This window comes from Salvelinus namaycush, chromosome 22, assembly GCF_016432855.1.
Source record: "Salvelinus namaycush isolate Seneca chromosome 22, SaNama_1.0, whole genome shotgun sequence".
NCBI lineage: Eukaryota > Metazoa > Chordata > Actinopteri > Salmoniformes > Salmonidae > Salvelinus > Salvelinus namaycush.
This window is the reverse complement of record NC_052328.1, coordinates 17,661,349-17,682,728: the sequence shown is the minus strand read 5'-3', so window position 1 is coordinate 17,682,728 and position 21,380 is coordinate 17,661,349. Positions and strand designations below refer to the sequence as shown.

The window sequence follows — 21,380 nt, the reverse complement described above, 5'->3', positions numbered from 1 at the left end:
GAGAGAGCAGCCCCGGAGTGATGAGGGGGAGATTGAACTAGGGGAGAATGACTGCCCCCTCTCATTGAAGCCACGAAAGTTCAAGGCCGTCCGCAGTACTGCAGACATTATAGCCGAAAACAGGATCCTTGAGGTCGGTGGGCTTATAGATTTAAAAAAAAAGTGACTGGAAGAAGGATATACATGTAAACTGGGCTGAAAAGTTACTGGTAGCAGGAATATATAAATACTTATGGTAATATAGTAATGCTAATATATACGTTGTAAACAGTACTAATGACCAGTAGCAGGATAAATAGATATACTAATAATGGTAATAAAATCAATTATCAATGACAGCAGTGGAATGGAGTAACACATCTAATCAATAATGATTTTAGCAGCAGCGTTGGTTGTGTCTGAGTGGGTGGTCTGTAGGAGAGGGAGAGCAGTAGTTGTTAGCCATTTAACAGCCTTATGGCCAGCACTGAGCTAGCCTGCAACGTTACTTCCTAGAGTAGCTCAAACTGAGCATGTTACGTCTCCGTGAAATGCCATCTTAACTGACTTCACCTGGCTTCAATGCGCTATTGAGTCTTAACATATGGAAGAACGGTGTCACGTGATCGATGACTTTGTCCATTCATATATAGAGTAATTGGATTGAACCAATACAAGCGCCAGCTGAGAAAGCACATTTGTTAAGAATTAGGCTCAGGGAATCCCAGCAGTCAAACACAGGGAGTGTGTGGTATTGTTATTCTATAGGATTCTGCTGTTTTGCTTCTACCGCTGCCGCGTTCCATTCCCACACGCAACGCCATTGGGTGTTTATATAATAAACCCCTGCATCTGCACGGCCGGTGGAGGAGCCACACAAGGCCACCCACCGTGTGTGTACACACAAACGCGAATGTGCGTGAGTATATCAACATTTGAAAGGGAGGGGGTTAACATGACCACCTGTCTGGCAGGAGTTGCGTTTTAATGACATCACTGACCCTGACTTGTGGCTAGGCCTGCTGCTTCCACGTTTTCAAATGGCCTCAAGCAAACATGCTCTGGGAGAACTGGATTAGGGCTAAATCAACTGTGCATACAGAGAGCAACGTAAATATGTAATCACCGACCTTCAAAAACAACTACTACTACTACCACCACACTAATCATAAATAGCCCATTTCATCTCCTCGACAATAATAATAACGCAGTAGAAGCCAAAATAGGAATAAAGGAGGAAATAAACTAAATGACCTTATGCAGGAGATTAGTAGATAAAGCCTCATGTATAGTCACTGGGGTTTGGTTGAAGATGAAAGGTAGGGTTGTGGGCATTGCCATTGGCCTTGGCATAGTGGTGAGGTGGACGCCCTGGTTGCAGTGTGTCTGTCTTTGTCTGGCAGTCAGTACTGAGGAAGCAGTGCAGTCTCAGAGAGCAGGCCAAGGCTATAATCCAAACGGGAAAGCGGCCGGGTCAACACTGTGTCAGTGTGTGCGTGTGGTGTTCTGAAGTGCGCCTGTTGGGAGTGTGTGTGCATGTGCATACAGTATGAATGTGTGTGTGTGTGTGTGTGTGTGTGTGTGTGTGTGTGTGTGTGTGTGTGTGTGTGTGTGTGTGTGTGTGTGTGTGTGTGTGTGTGTGTGTGTGTGTGTGTGTGTGTAAATATGCATACTGTTTATGTCCCAGGTGTGTTCTACATTTGTGTATTTCAGAGAGCAGCTGTGTGCCTCTCGTTCCCCCTCCATCTCCCAAGCTCACTATACATCAATAGTCAAAGTGAATAAAACAGGCTCTTCCTGCCAATGCAATTAAATCTCTGTGTGTCTCTAGATCTACCGCTGTCTATGTCTGCATGAGTGAGTGCATGTAGAAGCTGAGAGGCTACAGTCTTGAGGGAATAGTATTGTACACTGTGTTCCCAGTTCCCTTCCAGTGTGGGAAGCAGTGACCCGGATGAGCAGGGCTACAGAGTAATTTAGGACTGCTAGAGGAGGGAGGGCCTGACCCCTAACCCCCCCCAACAACCCCCACCAAGCCCCTGGGACGGCCAGGAGAGGGGGTTAGAGCGGCGGTCAGCGGTCACACTTCCAGGCCCCTCTCGACTTGGTCCACTGGTCCCAGTATGCGGCTGGATCGATAGCTTGCCTTTGGCTGCTCCAGAGCACAGGGTTACAGGGCATCCCGCTGTCCCCTACGTACCCGCCTGCCTCAGCACTGCTGTCTGACTCAACCTCCTCTTCCTAGCCCTGCCTTCTACTCCAAAACACATAGCCAGACAGTGTGAGTGTGTGTTATAAATGACTATTGGTGCATTGTAATATGCTTGCATTGTGTGGATAATTGCATGATCGGTTACACAAGTGTGCCTGTGTCCTGGATGTGTTGAAGTATGCACTGTAGTCTGTGCATTATCATGATGATAGTAATACGCTTCTGTACTGTGTGTGAACTGACGTTAGAATAGTTAGCATTTAGTGTGAGCGTAGTGTGTTTGTAGATATCGTGCTGTGTATACCGTGGTATGGCATGGGCGATGTTGCTCTCAGGCTGTGGCAGACTGTCTCAGATGTCACCCTGGGTTCTCACACGAGACATGCACATGCTACCTCCTGGGGGTCAAAGCAGAGCACGGCATCCTCATCTCATCTCTCCCACAGCATTAGATTCAGCCTGCCCTCCTCAACGCCTTCATCTCATTCATCTGATTAGCGGTCTTAATCAATGGCTGTAGGCTTAACAGCAGCCAGCAGAGCTCTGCTTGGACGGGACTGTTCTCTATTGGCCACACATCTCAGGCTGCTTCCCACTCAATCCCTCTCTGTCCACGTACTACTGTATCGTCCCCTCTGACCACTTCTCTTCTGCTGCTTCCATTCATTCTGTCCCCATCAAAGTTTTTCTGCATTTAAAACACATGGGTGGGGGTTGGAGCTTGTCTCCTGACTTAGGAGGTTGAATTTCTGGGTAGAAGTTCCCCTTAGGTATGCAGATCTATGAGCCGTTTACCCCAAAGGCACCAAAGGCAACCTAGGATGTGTCTAGGGGTCTATGGCTGCCTGTGAGAGTGTACAGTATGGTGACTGACACTAGTGATATGGCATTAGCATCTGCAGCAACACACAGTGGCCAACCCTTTGGGGCCACATCCCCTCTCCCCTAGGAAGGGACAACATAGAGGTTAGAGGGTGCAGATCACTAAGAGGGGAGGACAAAGGCCCAGCAATGTAAAGTAGAGCTGGGAATTGCCAGGGACCTCACAATACCTAGGTGCCGATAAGATATATATTGCGATTCTCACGATTGCGATTTGATACTGCAATTTTATTGCGATTCGATGTTCCAAACATATTGCTCACCATATGTCTGCTGCAGAGGGACAAGAGAGAGCCACAAGAAAAATAGTTTTGATCAGCCATGTAAATAAAAGTGGCGAAAGCATATTGGCTCCCTATGTAAAACAATGGACTCAATCCGTTGCTGACGGATACAAAAACTCTGTCTGAATGCGACCGAAAGGCAGAAAGTGAGAAAAGGGAGAAGAGTGAGGGAGGCGCTACAGTAGAGGACAGTGTCTAGGGGGGCTCTGGGGGCAGAGATACGGTCCAGCGACCTCAACACCTTACAGATAAATCGATCACCTCTTGCTCCTGTCACACGACTCCGCTCAGAGAGGTGTTTGGGAGCTTTTTAATTGGTCGGGGACAGTCACACACTGCTCCTGAGGCCCAGCGCTATTAGAGGTCCACAAAGAAAACAGACTATTTACACCGCTCTTTCTCTGTTCAGGCAAGTGTACAGTACAGTACACCCACTCCCTTCCTATGACTTGTACCCCTAGGGAGGCGAGAAGTGCTACCATCCCCAACCCCCCCCCCCCCCCCCCCCCCCCCCCATGGAGTCTTCACACTGTTCATGACTCACAGCTCCCTTTCGCCTCCATGCACAGGTCGCAAGAATGGTCTTTCACAGCTGGCCAATCAATCGCTGAGGCTCCATATAACTGGTTGGTATGTGTGAGAGTGTAGTAAAAGTGTTTGTGTCGCCTTTTCTCTCTTTGAATTGGTTTGAGGCACTCCCACTTCAACTCCCAAAACAAGGGATTCCCTTCTTACCAATTAAAATGTATTTGGAACAATTTCTCCCAGGCTATCTTTTCTGTTTCTCCCTCACCATCTTTTATTAGAGGGCCTCCCTTTCTCCTCTTTCGTTCCCCAGCCTCTTGCCAGCATTCTCAATTCATTCCCAAATCAATTCCACCGTGCACACAAAAAGTCCCGGAGGACCCCACATGCACAGACCCGGGGGGGACACAAAAAGACAAAAAGAGGAATCCACATGCACTGAAGATGCACGCACATTCACACACAAACAGAGGCTGATTCGCCATGGGGCCTTAAGCTGTAAGAGAGTGTTTTTGTTCATGGGGTGTATGTAGCTAAGGATGAGTGATGGTGAGAAGCTGTGTGGCTCTAGCTGAAGGCCAGTGAGCAGAGCAGCCACAGAGAGACACCAGGCAGTATGTAGGTGTGCATAGAGGAACAGGCTCATTCAGAGGGCCGAGCAGACAGGGCGCAGGAAACATCCCTTAATTAGCTCTCAGAGTTGGGGGGCTGCGAGGGTTCAAGGCCTTCCTCTTGGCACACGCACAGCGCTCACACACAACTCGCTCGCCCACAAAACACTTACAGCGCTCACACATATCAACACACACACATAGTGACACACACAGCTTGTGCACACACACACAGTAGTGCTGAGAGGGGGACCACACAGGAGAGCTGCTGTTGTGCTTCTCCGCTCAGGTGGCCGCTTCAAACAGCACAGAGTCAACTGGGAGAGACAGAGAACTAGAGAATGCAAAATGAAAACACACACACACACACACACACACACACACACACACACACACACAGAGAGAGACAGAGAGACAGACAGAGAGAGAGACAGACAGAGAGAGAGACAGACAGAGAGAGAGAGAGACAGACAGAGAGAGAGAGAAATGCACAGAATATAAATAGCCTACACAGGTCACCATATCCCGTCTGCATTGCGACACCTCTTAGCGGTCACCAACCTTTTCTGAGTCAAAATGAAAGCCAAGATCTACCGCTCTGAATTATTTTTCAACATGACTTAAACAATGTACACTCCTTCAACATTACTCTAATAAAAACAGCTGTGTAGGAATTAAGTTTGTGCAGTAGGCCTAATACATCACAGCATGGCAACGCTTAGCCTGCCAATAATGTCCTTCTCAGACCATATTATATTTCAAATAACAAAATAATAATAACAATTCATCAGCTGTTGCATAAGTTGAGAGGCACAGCTGAGCATAAATTTAAATAATTCACTTTTTTATTTGACTGGACTGATGGTACCTGCATCAGATAGTCAGTCTCAGCAGAGGGAGGGAGAGAGAAATAGAGGGTCTGCCTCTCACAGTCCCTGCTCTTTCCCTCCTTCTGCTGAGACTGACCAGAGGGGGGGGGGGACAATGTCTTCCACCTGATGGCCACACTCGAGTTGCACCGCATTCTTTCTGCCTCATGCACAAATTCATGCTGTTGTTCCTAAAAAAAGTGAAAGTGAACTATTCCTTGATATTAAAAGAGACACTAATAATAAATAAAAAAACACTGGCCTATCGATACAATTGGTTAATGGCTACTCATTCATTTCAGCTGCGGTGCTGGTTGTAGCACAAGTGGAAGTAGGGAGAAGCAAGCTTTATGGTTTGTAAAAGTATTGAATTAAAACAGTGTTAACAGTGCTTAACTTCTTTGGGACAGGGGGGCAGTATTGAGTAGCTTGGATAAAAAGGTGCCCAGAGTAAAGTATAATTAGTAGTAGTAATTTGGATAGAAAACACTCTGAACTTTCTAAAACTGTTTGAATGATGTCTGTAAGTATAACAGAACTCATATGGCAGGCAAAAACCTGAGAAAAAATCCAACCAGGAAGTGGTATATCTGAGGTTTGTAGTTTTTCAAGTCATTGCCTATCGAATATACAGTGTCTATGGGGTCATATTGCACTTCTTAAGGCTTCCACTAGATGTCAACAGTCTGTAGAACCTTGTTTGATGCTTCTACTGTGAAGGAGGGGGGAATGAGAGCTGAATGAGTCAGAGGTCTGCCAGAGTGGCATGAGCTGATCACGTGTGCTCACGTGAGAGTTAGCTGCGTTCCATCGCATTTCTACAAAGGAATTCTCCGGTTGAAACATTATTGAAGATGTATGTTAAAAACATCCTAAAGATTGATTCTATACTTCGTTTGACATGTTTCTACGAACTGTAATATGACTTTTCGTCTGAACTTTCGCCTGGACTTGCCCGCGCCTCGTGAGTTTGGATTGTGTACTAAACGCGTGAACAAAAAAAAGGTATTTGGACATAAATGATGGACTTTATCGAACAAATCAAATATTTATTGTGGAACTGGGATTCCTGGGAGTGCATTCTGATGAAGATCATCAAAGGTAAGTTAATATTTATAATGCTATTTCTGACTTCTGTTGACTCCACAACATGGTGGATATCTGTATGGCTTGTTTTGTTGTCTGAGTGCCGTACTCAGATTATTGCATGGTGTGCTTTTTCGGTAAAGCTTTTTTGAAATCTGACACAGCGGTTGCATTAAGGAGAAGTGGATCTAAAATTCCATGCATAACATTTGTATCTTTTAGCAATGTTTATTATGAGTATTTCTGTAAATTTATGTGGTTCTCTGCAAAATCAACGGATGTTTTTCATTTTATCTCTATTTTTGCTTTTTGTGACTCCTCTCTTTGGCTGGAAAAATGGCTGTGTTTTTCTGTGACTAAGTACCTAACATAATCGTTTGGTGTGCTTTCGTCGTAAAGCCTTTTTGAAATCGGACACTGTGGCTGGATTTGCAACACGTTTATCTTTAAAATGGTGCAAAATACTTGTATGTTTGAGGAATGTTAATTATGGGATTTCTGTTGTTTTGAATTTGGCGCCCTGCAATTTCACTGGCTGTTGTCGAGGTGGTACGCTAGCGTCCCAAATATCCCAGAGAAGTTAAAAAAACTTCAACATGAACACTCATAAAAACAGAAGCTAGTTACTGTATTCTTTGACCGTCTCTCTCTGGTCATGGTTTTAAAGTTATGAAATTTCACGTAGGTTAGTATCAAACTATTATTTATTCAAATGACAAGCGCAGCAATGTGCACCAGGCAGTAGGCTACGCACTAATGTTCGTTCCATAATGCAATTAGCAGGAAAAGAGTTGTCAAAAGATCAATGCACATGAGAGCAGTTTCATGTGACAGATGAAAATATCCATTAGAAATATAGGAAGAGTTGGAGATCTAATATGCAACAACTAACAAGGGTTGATAATATGACTAGGATTGTGCCTTTGGCTACTGGACAATGAAAGAAAGTTGATATAAAATAATAGCCTCCACAGATATGGTCTGATTTTGGCTAGGCTACTTTGAAGCAAGGTGGGACATGTAAAACATTCAGGTTTCAAACAATGAAGTATATGTTTTCAAAATGCATCCAGCTCATTGCAAAGTGGTGTGTGACGCGCTGATGAAGCCTACCTTCCGTTGCCTATGCATTTGCTGTTTGAGATGCTGTAAGCTACTCGTGTGATGAATAAGATGGGCCTACAAAACTAATATACTGTACACACGTGCCAATTTAATTCCACAAAATTACGCAAATTAACCTATAGGCCGATAAGTATGACCAGTCAAATGTATTTACATAGACTGGTATTTCCATCAATGAAGCCTAAAAAGCATTATTTAGCAATGGAATTTTATAATTTTTCACTCTGACGATTATTTTGATTTATCGGCTTTTCCATATATATATATTTTTTAATCTGCCAAAAGCTGACTATTCCCAGCTAATGGAAACCCTGGCGTGAACAAACACAAGCCTGACCGCTCTGACTGACTAGTGAGCCGTCAATCACATCGGGACCCTCCATTACTGTGAGAATGGTGTTTTCTCTGACTTCCTGTTTGGTAGAGGTCAGGGGTTAATTATAGTGTTACAGAAACAGAGATGTCACATCTCACATTTCGCCCTTGAGATGGGACCTTGAGGGTCACTGGCGTGTAATGACTGACGCATTTATCATCATGTTTCTTCTCGCTGACAGAAGTGCTGACCATCTCTGGCTTTCGTAATGAGGTGATGGCATTGTTCACTCAGGCTTTTCATCACATACATGAATGAAAGCACAGACTAATGTACTTCACACAAGCACCACCAATACGGAGGTTTATTATAGGTGCATGGAAGGCCGACCGTACAGTCCTTTCTTTATAAGAAAAACAGCACATTTATCAAGATTCATTTTGAATCAAGAAATAAATAAGTATCAATAAGAGCAGAACCACTTCAGGTGACCTATTTCCACACAGCCATTACACTGCTAGGGCAGACAACACAAGCCACTCACTTAAGCATTACATCTCTTTGGGGAAGGCTGAGCAGAGCAGAGTTTTTAGTGCAGCTGCTCTTATGCGCCTTACCCTTTTCCACCAGTGCTGTTCACACAGTTAAGCAATGAAATTACAATATTATAGAGTCAGTCGACGCTTGAGAGATCCATGGAGAATGGAAGAACATAGGTGAAAATAGGAAATATGAAGTGTTTATTTTTAAGGGCTGGTAAGAGTCTACTTAGCCTAGGTCGTTAGACTTGACAAATAGAGCTAACAATAGGAAAACAACACTAACAGCCATTAACAATTCTATATAATCTTAAGCTCAATTTTTTTCACCTGAATATACTGGGTATTTTCATCTCCCTTGGCTACAGACACAGCGAGCAGGCAGGCAGGCAGGCAGGCAGGCAGGCAGGCAGGCAGGCAGGCAGGCAGGCAGGCAGGCAGGCAGGCAGGCAGGCAGGCAGGCAGGCAGGCAGGCAGGGGCAATGCGATCAGGTAGGCAGGGGATTAATAAAGAGATCCAGCCGTTGCGTGTTCTCTGGCTCTGGGTAGATAAAAGCAATTTGGGAGTTGGAGCACATCAAAGACAAAGGGACTGTTGTTTTTTTTACCATGACAGAGGGCTATTTATCTTCCCCACAGTGGCCAGCATGCTAATCTCAGGCTGCTGCCGACCTTGCTACAAAACATCTGGACTCTCTCCACACAGGTACACACACAGATACTCTTGACACACAGAACCACACAGGCACACAGAACCACACAGGCACACACAAAGCTCTTCCCAGCATAGAAGGAGAGGGAAGCAAGAGGACAGCAGTCAGTCAGCATAAAGTAGAGAAATAGACATCAAATCAAATGAGTGGTACCTCTTTGAATGCTACAACTGCTACAATCTCCATAATTCTATAAGCTCTTAATGTACTTTCCCTCTCAACAGCAGGGCACTTTGACATCCACATCGCTGCACTAAAATAACCAAGACAAAAAAACATGGGGAAAGTGACTCACAAACTGCACGTGTGTGTATTCCATTATATTCATCCTTGAGCGCAGAGGGCATTCTAATGTATATCTGCTATGCCATGAAACTTGAGCTTTGACACACAGAGAAAAACACTGCAAATAGATTTACCAGAACATTAACAGTACAAACACAGTCCACTGTGCAGATGAAAAGAAAATTTGTTAGGGCCAGTAAATTCAATGTTTCCCATAAATGAGTCCTCTGAAATTTCATCAAAGTGTAATTCAACAATAACAGGCCTACGCAGGGATATGGATATTGGCAGCTAGCAACTATACTGTAACCATGAATACTAATAGCTACATTTAGTACAGATACGCTGTGTAAGAAAAAAATATGCAAATTTCTGCCTTTTGTTAGAATGCCTCACGGAACATTGACCCCTTCATAGACTTTGACCCAGATACACAGCGACCTTAACACCGGCGAAAACTGATAGAAAACACAGGGGGGGGGGACAGAGGTAGCGTGACACACAATCTCCTGTACAACAGTCAAACACACTGGGCCTCTTTACACTACTGTGACGTCGCAAACTAGGTCCAGGACTCAAATCTCTCTTTAACACTAAAGCAGTCATTTTGACTGCTCCTGAATTAAACAATTGTATTACTCTGCCATTTAAGTCATGCCCCCCTCAGTCCTTGACTTTTCCTAAATAAGTCTATATTGTTGTTAGAATCTTTTACAAGCAGTTTAAAAGAGGGCATGTCATTTTTGGGGGGGTTTTCCCCAGTTGCCCTTACTTCTCCCAACAGTTGAAGTGCAGTGCCCAGCTGATAATCACCTGATAGATGCCATGAAACTGAACCTAAACTATACAGAAACTACATTTCACACATAACAGATGAAATAAATGAAGTATAGTATAATGAGGGAGAAAAGGGGGAGTTGATGAGCGAGGGGAAGCGAACGATGCATAATAATGTAATCACCAACTGTGAATGAAGAACAGGGCGGACCATTCTATTGTATTGATCCATTCTAAATCTCAAAATGGTATACATCCTATATCAGTCCAGTGAATCCCAGCAGTCTTATCAGTCTACTCTGGCCTACTTGGAGTGGGCTACACAGTGAGAGTGTGGGTAATTGTACATGCTGAACGCCTTTCCATATCTGGGAAAAGATCCACATCGGGTGGCAATTGAGCAAGTGTCAGAGAATGTGGTGACCAGGGCTTGTGGAACTTACGTTGGCAAGGGGAGAAATGTCACCATGGACAATTTCTTCACTTCACTGGCGAACAAGTTGCTTACCAAGAAGACAAGCCTTGTTGGCACCATGAACAAAGTGAGAAGGGAGCACCATCCCTCCGCGCAAAATAAGGTACATGCACAGCCGCTGCACGGTGCTGAAGAATGACAAGACAACACTCACAAGGCAAGAAAGAACGTTTCTGTCACCAGTACAATGAGCACACCTACGGGGACATAAAGAGAAAACCGGAGACTATTATGCACTACAACCAAACAAAGGTATGTCAAAGTGAGTCAAGCAAGTGAAAGTGACAAAGATTTGTGTCGACAAGGGATAACAGCTAAATTAAATCCAACTGATCCCAAGACGCACACAATGTAAGCATGAGCTGACAATAATTGACTATTTTTGACTGCTCTCATAAGGACACATTCATTATCATGCCAATTTTGCTTTTGTGTTGATTTTCACTATTTATCAAGCACACTTTGCACTTATGAGGTTTAGGCTACTGATGTTTTCATCATTTGACCGTGCGTCTTGGTGGTTAGGGTGTTTTCTATTTTCTTTTTTACTTAAGCTGTGACCGTGTTCCAACACATATGCTTTCTGTTTCATAGTTGCAACAAAGGCAACATATTACACTGAACAAAAAAATAAACTCAACATGTAAAGTGTTGGTTCCATGTTTCAAATAAAAGATCAGAGAAATGTTTCATATGCACAAAAAGCGTTTCTCTCAAATGCTGTGCAGAAATTAGTTTACATTCCTGTTAGTGAGGATTTCTCCTTTCCCAAGATAATCCATCCACCTGACAGGTGTGGCATATCAAGAAGCTGATTAAACAGCATAATCATTACACAGGTGCATCTTGTGCTAGGGACAATAAAAGGCCACTAAAATGTGCAGTTTTGTAACACAACACAACAGATGTATCAAGTTTTGAGGGAGTGTGCAATTGGCATGCTGACTGCAGGAGTCCACCAGAGCTGCTGCCAGATAATTAAATGTTAATTTCTTTACCATAAGCCGCCTCCAATGTCGTTTTATAGAATTTGACAGTACGTCCAACAGGCAAAAACAACAAGCGGTTTGCTGATGTCAACGTTCAGAGTGTCCCCATGGTGGCGGTGGGGTTATGGTATGGGCAGGCATAAGCTACGAACAACGAAACACAATTGCATTTTATCGATGACAATTTGAATGCACAGAGATACCGTGACGAGATCCTGAGGCCTATTGTCATGTTATTCATCCGCCGCCATCACCTCATGTTTCAGCATGACAATGCATGGCCCCATGTTGCAAGGATCTGTACACTATTTTTGGAAGCTCAAAATGTCCCAGTTCTTCCATGGCCTGCATACTCACCAGACATGTCACCCATTGAGCATGTTAAGGATTCTCTCGATCTATGTGTACGACAGCGTGTTCCAGCCATTGCAGAGAAGTGGGACAACATTTCCCAGGCCTAATCAACTCTATGCGAAGGAGATATGTTGCGCTGCATATGGGCAAATGGTGGTCACACCAGATACTGACTGGTCTTCTGATCCACACCTCTACCTTTTTTTAAGGAATGTGTGACCAACAGATGCTTATCTGTATTCCCAGTCATTTGATATCCATAGATTAGGGCTGAATGAAATTATTCCATTGACTGATTTCCTTATATGAACTGTAACTCAGTAAAATCGTTGACATTTTTACATGTTGCGTTTATATTTTTGTTCATTATAATTACACTGTTAGAATGTTGCAGTCAGAATGACACCTCACTAGCTTGAAGGGGGGTCTCTCGAGGCCCAGCGGTTCTAATAAGAGAGGTCTACCACACTACACCTCCGGAGGCTTTTAAAATATCCACACATTTGTGAACCATTGCATTAATCAAGTGTGCAACACTATGTGCAATATGGTTTAGATGAGAAGCTCCTGTATAGTTTGAATTGCCATTTTGTGTGTCTATATACTATGATATTTACGGTATGTTTAATAAATGCACTCACAATGAATCAGGAATGTGACTTTGGCCACACCATACCCATGGTTAGTGTACACAGAAAAGTTGCAAATCTGATGTAAATCCACCTACAGTCTCTGACCTCTTGTTGCCGTGGAGACTTCCTCTGGTGCTGTCCTTGTGTCTGTCCCTCAGGTGTGTTGCGTCTGTCTGTCCGTCAGTCTCAGAAGGCCTGTAGAAGGCGCCGATTTTGGGCGCCGATTTTTTAAATATCCAGTCCTGCTAGGTAAGGCGACACCATCATGGTAACTATTAGCTTTAGCTAGGCATGTGTCTGGTCAATGGAAGGCTGCCTCCGCCTCTCAACAGCAACAGCCTTCAACGCAAACAAAAACACCCACATGGAAATTTATGAAAGGAGGAGGTAGGCAAAGCATTGGGTTAGCATTTGTTTACCTCCACCACCCCTCCTAAACCAGGAACATCATGATAGACCAAATCAAAGGACTTTGTGTACCAGAACAGTGTTTCTCCTTCAGCTAGCACTGCTCTTACACAACACATTCAACTACTCAAATAATCACCAAGCCATTGATTCAATTAATCCCCCATTTATAATATTTTAGAGGGGTGTGTGTGCAAACTAGTTTGAGTTCCTTCAAACGGAATATTTCCCACATAATCATGTGAAACCCAGCGTGCATTCTGTCTAGGGGGATTCATCACAGCTCTACCATGACACTCTCCCTTTTGTGTATGTGTATATGAGCAACACAGTAGAGGGTGGCTCCTTTGTTCTCCACCACCCAGAACCCCATTTTAATGTTTCATAGTGCTCAGAGAGACCGCAGCCATCTCCTCTGTGGGAGGGGGGACCGGGGGGAACAACGCAAGAGGACCGACAACACACTTACTTGTTCATCTAAAACCAGTGACATAAAAACATATGTACACAAGTGGGAACCCAAACAAATCTCACACAACACCGTAGTTAACCAGAATTCATAGACAAGTCACATCTGAGTATGTGTTGTGTATCAGAGTCCCCTAGTAGGACCTCTGCTCCCAGATTCAGTGGCTATCCTAATATTGATAGTGTAGCTCAAACAAACCCTAGCTATCAGAAATGGCTGCTCACCAGAATCAACACAGAAGACCGTGGCTAGAGCTATGGCCCATTCTCTAACACAGAGCATCAGACTAACCTGTGGTGTTAGAGAGCCAGTAGGAGGCACTCTTTCCTCTGGTCAAAAAATAATTAATATATCCCAATGTCCCAGGGCAGTGATTGGGGACACTGTGTGTCAATGTGTTTTCAACAAGACAATGACCCAACACACCTCCAGGCTGTGTAAAGGCTATGTGACCAAGAAGGAGAGTGATGGAGTGCTGCATCAGATGACCTGGCCTCCACAATCACCCCGAGATGAGATGGTTTGGGATGAGTTGGAATATAGAGTGAAGGAATAGCAGCCAACAAGTGCTCAGCATATGTGGGAACTCCTTCAAGACTGTTGGAAAAGCATTCCAAGAGAAGCTGCTTGAGAGAATGCCAAGAGTGTGCAAATCTGTCATCAATCTCAAATATAAAATATATTTTGATTTGTTTAACACTTTTTTGGTTACTACATGATTTCATTATATATATATAATGAAATCATGTAGTAACCAAAAAAGTGTTAAACAAATAATGAAATCATGTAGTAACCAAAAAAGTGTTAAACAAATCAAAATATATTTATAATAGTGATGCACCGATATTACATTTTTGAAGGCCAGCATCTTGAAGGCCAGCATCCCGGAGTCGCCTCTTGTTGACGTTGAGACTGGTGTTTTTTGCGGGTACTATTTAATGAAGCTGCCAGCTGAGGACTTGTGAGGCGTCTGTTTCTCAAACTAGACACTATAATGTACTTGTCCTTTTGCTCAGTTGTGCACCGGGGCCTCCCACTCCTCTTTCTATTCTGGTTGGAGCCAGTTTGCGCTGTTCTGTGAAGGTCACAGAGTTGTACGAGATCTTCAGTTTCTTGGCAATTTCTCACATGGAATAGCCTTCATTTCTCAGAACAAGAATAGACTGACGAGTTTCAGAAGAAAAGCTTTGTTTCTGGCCATTTTGAGCCTGTAATTGAACCCACAAACGCTGATGCTCCAGATACTCAACTAGTCTAAAGAAGGCCAGTTTTATTGCTTCTTTAATCAGAACAACTGTTTTCAGCTGTGCTAACATATTTGCAAAAGGGTTTTCTAATGATCAATTTGCCTTTTAAAATTATAAACTTGGATGAGCTAACACAACGTGCCATTGGAACACAGGAGTGATGGTTGCTGATAATGGGCCTCTGTACACCTATGTAGATATTTAATTAAAACAAAATCAATCGTTTCCAGCTACAATAGTCATTTACAACATTAACAATGTCTACACTGTATTTCTGATCAATATGATGTTATTTTAATGGACAAATACATTATTTTCTTTTAAAAACAAGGACATTTCTAAGTGACCCAAAACTTTTGAACGGTAGTGTATATATATATATATATATATATATTTTTTTTTTTTACTATCACCTAAAAGAACATCTGAAGAACACCAGACTTGTGCACATACTCCTCCAGGCCTAGGACCCTCACACTACCTGGTTTCAGAGCCTGCACCTCTACTTCCTACCTCCCTCTTTCTTCCTCATGACACACACTCTCTTCTTCCCTTCACATCACTCAATATTCCCTCCCTTTGTTTCTCCCTCAACCCCTCTCATGACCCCCCTTCCCTCTCCACCATTCCCCAGGGCAAGGTAGGGGGAGTCTATTATCAATCAATTCAGCCATAAGGCCACTAACTGATTGGCTAATGGGAGGTCCCTCTCCCTCTATCAGTGTGCTACTGCTTCACAGTCTGATCTCAGCAGCCCTTAGAGGACCATTCTGGGCCCTTAATGGCACTGGATCAATCACCTGTCACAGCTAGTCATGCACATATTCAGTACGCTCTACAGCATGGCATAGTAAGTACACTGTAACTGCAACGGTCATCCCTCACACAGATACATATACTTTTGCATGCACACACACACATAAAAAGACAGACACACTTAACATAATGTACACAATTGCAAACAGACACAAACTCGCTCTCACACACACAGCCAGCCAGCCCATCCATGCAGACAGACAGCAGGGTGCCTCACAAAGCCAGACTAAGAGCATGGGAAGTGTGTTTCCATCGACTTGCCAGGAGCGTGCCCACCCACCCACGCATGTATATCGATGGGGCAATGGAAGAAATATCATTTTAAGCTGTCGCTGTGTCACCGGTGAAGGAAGTGGGAGTGAAGGAAGGTGAGGGACAGGGAGAAACGCACACAGAAACGTATTAATTGTCCCCTACATGCGCACACACAGGGCTCGAAATGAAGGTCGTCCTTTAAAAAATGTGTCTGGGACAGTTCAAAACAGACGTTGGCACAGCTGCGGGACGATAGGCCAGAAAAATATCAAACGCATAGAACAGTGGTTCCATACTAAAATGTTTAAACACAAAGACGAGGCTGATGAAACAGATCACAACATTTAGCTTAAAAGTTGATCAACTATGAATACTGCACATTATAAGCGCTGCAATGTGTTCACTCGACTCGGCCATATGCGTGAATGTTCCAAAATGATATTACCTGAGAACACCATTCTCAGAAGGCACACCTGATACGAGCGGTTTTATAATGCGACAGCGATGGATATACAGCCTAATGGTAGAAACTTAGAAAGAAGGAATATCTGAAGATGCAACAATAGGATTGTGCTTTACTGCCTTTGGACAGTAGAAGAAATGCTGGTTTCAATGGCAAACCAAGAAATCGTAGCTTTTTTTCTATGATCGGATTTTGGCTAGAGGCTATTAAAAGCAAGGTAAAATAGGCTATGCAAAACGTCCAGGTTTCAAACAATGATATGGTTGGCTAGGCATTGCATATGTAATTATTTAGGTTATGGAAATGTATAATATTACAATATATCCTTCCAATGTTGGGTAAATAAGCCTATTAGCATACACATTTGACTCTCCTAGCTTGTCTGCAGGGCCGGAGCGGATGTTTCGTGCCCGGTAGTTGCTGTGGCATTTGCATTGTTTGTAGACTATGGCTAGCTACTATAGTATTCTAGTGAATATGGTTGTATCTCCCTGACCTGAAACAAATGTACACACTAAAATGTGCCAAGTACTTCAGCCTCGCGCTGCAACACTGCCTGGCGTGCGCACGTGAAGAGCGGAGTGACAGATTCATTTTTAGAAGCACTGCGCTCAGGCATAAAATTTTGTTTAATTTACGGAAACGGAAGTCTACTGAAGTGAGACTTTATCCTTGTGTTCCTTGGCTATTTTCATTGTTTGGTTCACAAGCTAGGTTGTTTTTCGATGTTTGAGTTTCAACTGCTAGGAAAGAGAAGCAACGCGGATACTAGTCAGTATCACAGGCACAAACATGATTGGAGTGGCATTACCACGGTAACCTCCCGCCTTAGAGGGCATATTAACAGTTTTGTCTCATCTGTGATATGTTGGTTAACCCTCCCGTTGTGTTCGTTTCATGTTCATTAATCATGTGTTCCCGGTCCAAAATGACCACCCCATTATAGCTGATTATAAAATCATATATTATCACCTAATGCCGTTAGATCTTTTTATCAACTTAAGTTACTGTGAACATTACAAGTTTTGAACTTCTATTTGCTATTTATGGCCTGTGGGCCTCATTGACCTGAGCTCAAACTAGTTTTTGAGTAAAAAAAAAGCCCGCCATGATTTTATTAGTAAAGAAAGGACATAGGCCCAAAACTACACATGCAAACTTTACAAAATTAATGTCTGAACACATTAAAGAACAACAGTAACAATAACAGTATTACTAACAAAAACATAAAAATGTTCACAATCTGTAAATCAATGGTGGTTACATTTTGTGTATTCTCATGCACGTGGTTGTTGCGTGTGCCTTGCAAATATATGCACTGCATCTATGGCACATAATTCTCGTTTTGACATCTCTTGGTGCTCACAGATTGCACCTTTTCCCTTTGTCTCTTATGTCTCTGGCGGCCGTAGATCTTGCATCTGGCCCTTGTATATCTCTCACCAATCCAGCAGAAGATGGTGTTGGAGGAAGGTGTTGGCGCCTTTGAATGAGGGGTGCCACCATGGCTTTCCCCAACTCTTCTAGGGATAGTCTCCTCTTGAAGAATTTCCCCTGCTTCCAGTCTGGATTCACCTCCATCCACACCACAAGCTCGTTGTAGGCCGACCCATCTAGGATGTTGAAAAACACCACCATGGGCCAACGTGCCGTCATCCTCTTACAAGAGTATGTGACAGGAACCTGCAAAAGTGCAATAATCAATATCACTTGTATGTAGTCATTATTTTATGTCTTGCAAAGTAACGTGAAAAATTGCATCAAAGTGTTGTTTTAACTTATCACATCTAAAACATATTTTTCACAAATTCAATGAGCATTTCACCAAACATGTCTTATTTTTATGGTGCAGATAAAAATCTGGTAATAGAAAAAAAAGTACACAAGACTTGAAAGATAAAAAATAACATACCTTATCAAGGTTGTCAACTCCCCTTCTGTTGTAATGTAGGACAGCGTTGGGCTTCCTGTCCTCCCTGGTACTCACAGCAACATCCCTGTGCAGAGTTGTCATCAGGAGCACTTACTTGTTTTTCTTCGGGCAGTAGCACACAAGAGTGTGTGTGTGTGTGTGTGCATGCTCAAACACACATGCATGTGGGGGTCTGGGAGAGGAAGTGTGTCCATCTGATGAATGGGCATGTGCCTGAACTCAATTTTATACACTAATTGTAGTCTCACCCATTCATTTCTAATGACCAGTCATTTTTGACCGGGAACACCACAGGTGTACAATAGTTAAATAAAAACACCCAAAATGTAATGAAAATCATCCAAATGTATTTTGTGAGTTCAGATGCCCTGTGTGGACAAAGTCATGGAACCTTATGACAATCAAATTAAATGAACTACATTTTTCGGAGAAAACTTCGGTTCAATTCGACCAGAACACAACAGCAGGATTAAAAGACTCAGGTCACAAAAAATTGAATTAAACAATATACCACATTACTTCTTACTAGTAATACATTTATTGCTTTAGAAACATTACAAAAGCATGATCATCCATTTTTTTGTGTTTTATTGTTGTAATTTTTGCAAGAGAAAATATTTTGGCTGGTAAAAAATCTGAGCGGCTGTTAGAATTTTTAATCTACCTGACACAGTGGCTGTGTACCAAAAAGTACATTTTAGGCCCTGGCTGTTAGCAAGTGGTGGTACTGAAAAAGGTCAATGCTACCATTATTCAGTGATTGAAGAGGGAGGGTGAAGCAGAGAAAGTGAAGGCTGGGGAACACACACACACTTTCTTTATTGTATATTGTTGTGTTATGTTGTTTAAATGGGGCAGCTGGTGGTGGATTGAAATGTCTAACTTAAGTTTATTCAGTAACCAGTTCACAATAACATTGTTCTCTCTTAGATATATATTGTATATATGTGGTTAGCATGTTCAATTAATAAATAAAAATGATTAAGAAATGTAATGGATGTTTGCTTGTTTTTATTAAGAGGCAAAACGGTTTTACAAATTAAGTTTATGTAATATAGACTGTACAGTACGTGTCTCAGAAATACACAAATTGCTTTAAAAGCACTGCAAATGACCTAGACCCATGTTGGGATATCAAAACAACAAAAAAGTATTTAAACTTTTGGGACGGTTCAAGTTCAGTTTGGAACAGTTGAAATTTCACTTTGGGACGGTGAGGGGAAAAGTTAGTCGCTAGCCCTCCCCCACTCACACAGTAGGAGTCTGACAGACAGGGAGGGGGAGAGGCAGAGAAAGAGCAATGGCAGAAATATAATTTTAAGCTACTGTTGTCACAATATCAGACTTTCTACTTCGATGCCAGGTTCAGTATCACGATACTCAATACCGTCACGATACAACAAAACAGGTGTATTAGCCAGTCACAGAATGGCACTTGAACCAGACAGAAACTCAGCTACTGCTCTGTTCAATCGTTGAGTGTCTTGAGTTCAATATCATTACATTTGAAAAAAAAAAATTACACAGCCATGTATGTATTATTTAATCAAATTCTAGAATCATACAATCAATGACAAAACAACAATGGTAATCATTTATTTGAAAGGTGAATCTCTATTGATAAACTGGGTAAGATGTAGCCTAGGTCAATTCATAATACAGGTGAATGCATATTATTTCAATAGGAGTGTGTGCATACAGTGAGTTGAGCTTGTTTTAGCTGATATCATGGGGCTACAGATGACAAGCAATCCCTTCCATTTTGGACTTACATATTGGCAACTGCTAGGAGAACATATTTTATTGTTCTGATCAACACTATTTGCATAGAAGAAGCAATCTCTATTATAAAAGTGCGCTGTCTAAGACTCATCGTTCACACAGTTCGAGGCTCGAGCAAAGATGATCTTGATTGGGAGAGACGTGAGAGACGAAGTGAATGAATAAAGTTTTTGGTGACAATCAGCTTTGAAATCAGCATGTTTTGTGTTATGGTTAGCATATTATCACAAACAAAGTACAAGGGTAGTGAATTGATGTTGCTTCAGCTGTAAGTTAGCAAGGAAAGTTAGCCTACAATTAAAGCTGGAAACTACCAGTGTCGTCTTGCATTGCAAAAGTGTTCTAGCCTGTATTGCCATTCATTTGCAAACAGTTTCAACATTTCTACATGCCGTGTTACATTATTCAAGTGTGTTAACTTCTGTGCAGTATAAGTTGGGAAGATAACAATGCAGCCTAGAAAGCAATGAATGAGTAAGTGTAGCAGGTACTTTGCTCTTCGCACTATAAAGGGGCTGCGCTGATACAGACTTGATCCTTTCAATAACGTGAGACATTAGTACCGAACGTAACAAAAATTCTAGTGTTGAACAGTTTTTGTATTGAAAAAGTACTGAACTTTCAGTATACCGTGCAACACTACTGTAAGCTGTATCTGTGACATTTTATTAGCCTGGTCACTGGGGGGAAGGGAGAGAAAGAAAGAGAGAAAGAAAGAGACATCTTAATTAACCCGTACATGCATACACACACACACACACACACACACACACACACACACACACACACACACACACACACACAATCACACAGTAGGATTCTGTGAGGGGAGAAGGAGATCAGAAACAGAGAAACCGAGAGAGCGAAAGAGAGACATACACAGAGATGTCTTAATTACCCCATAACATGCATACACACCCCAGAGAGAAAGAGAGAGGGGTAGAGCTACAGATGGGGAAAGAAAGAGGGAGGAAGCGATAGGAGGGAGGACAAAAAAAAAGGTGGTTGAGAGAGAAAGGCAAGACAGGGACCGTGGGAGGGAAGGGTGGGGGGCAAAGAGAATATGGGAGACATGGATCGATTCTATCCTCCTGTCTGTGTATGTCAGGGCTGGTGTTGTTGGAGCTAAAAGCCTTCCATTTAGTAACCTGGTCTGGGAGAAATAGGAGAAAACATGTAGCACCACCAGTCAACAGCTCTACCCTCATTGGAAACAGGAGATGACGCATGAGAAATCTGCTCAGATCCCCTAAGAATGAGTCGGCCTTTCAGAGGCACTCTATCCCACAATAATATAGAGCGAGGATGCGAGAGAAAGCTAGAACTGGCTTTTAAAGAGAAACCATGTTCCGAT

The 21,380-nt window shown here is 42.8% G+C and overlaps 1 protein-coding gene across 4 annotated transcripts in view; it reads right to left on the bottom strand.

The window, feature by feature from the left end:
* Positions 1–21,380, bottom strand: part of LOC120017632 (bifunctional heparan sulfate N-deacetylase/N-sulfotransferase 2-like) — a 170,914-nt gene that overhangs the window by 27,292 nt on the left and 122,242 nt on the right. The window contains exons 1-2 of one of the 4 annotated variants that reach the window (XM_038960531.1): positions 12,759–13,000; positions 8,759–8,969 (exon numbers count right to left, since the gene is read on the bottom strand). The exons of 1 other annotated variant lie outside the window; for it this stretch is intronic. The gene's annotated coding sequence lies outside the window, so the exon portion shown is untranslated. Of the gene's footprint in view, positions 1–8,758; positions 8,970–12,748; positions 13,001–21,380 lie in introns of those variants that run through there. 2 more of the 4 variants (XM_038960530.1, XM_038960528.1) reach the window with 2 other exon arrangements.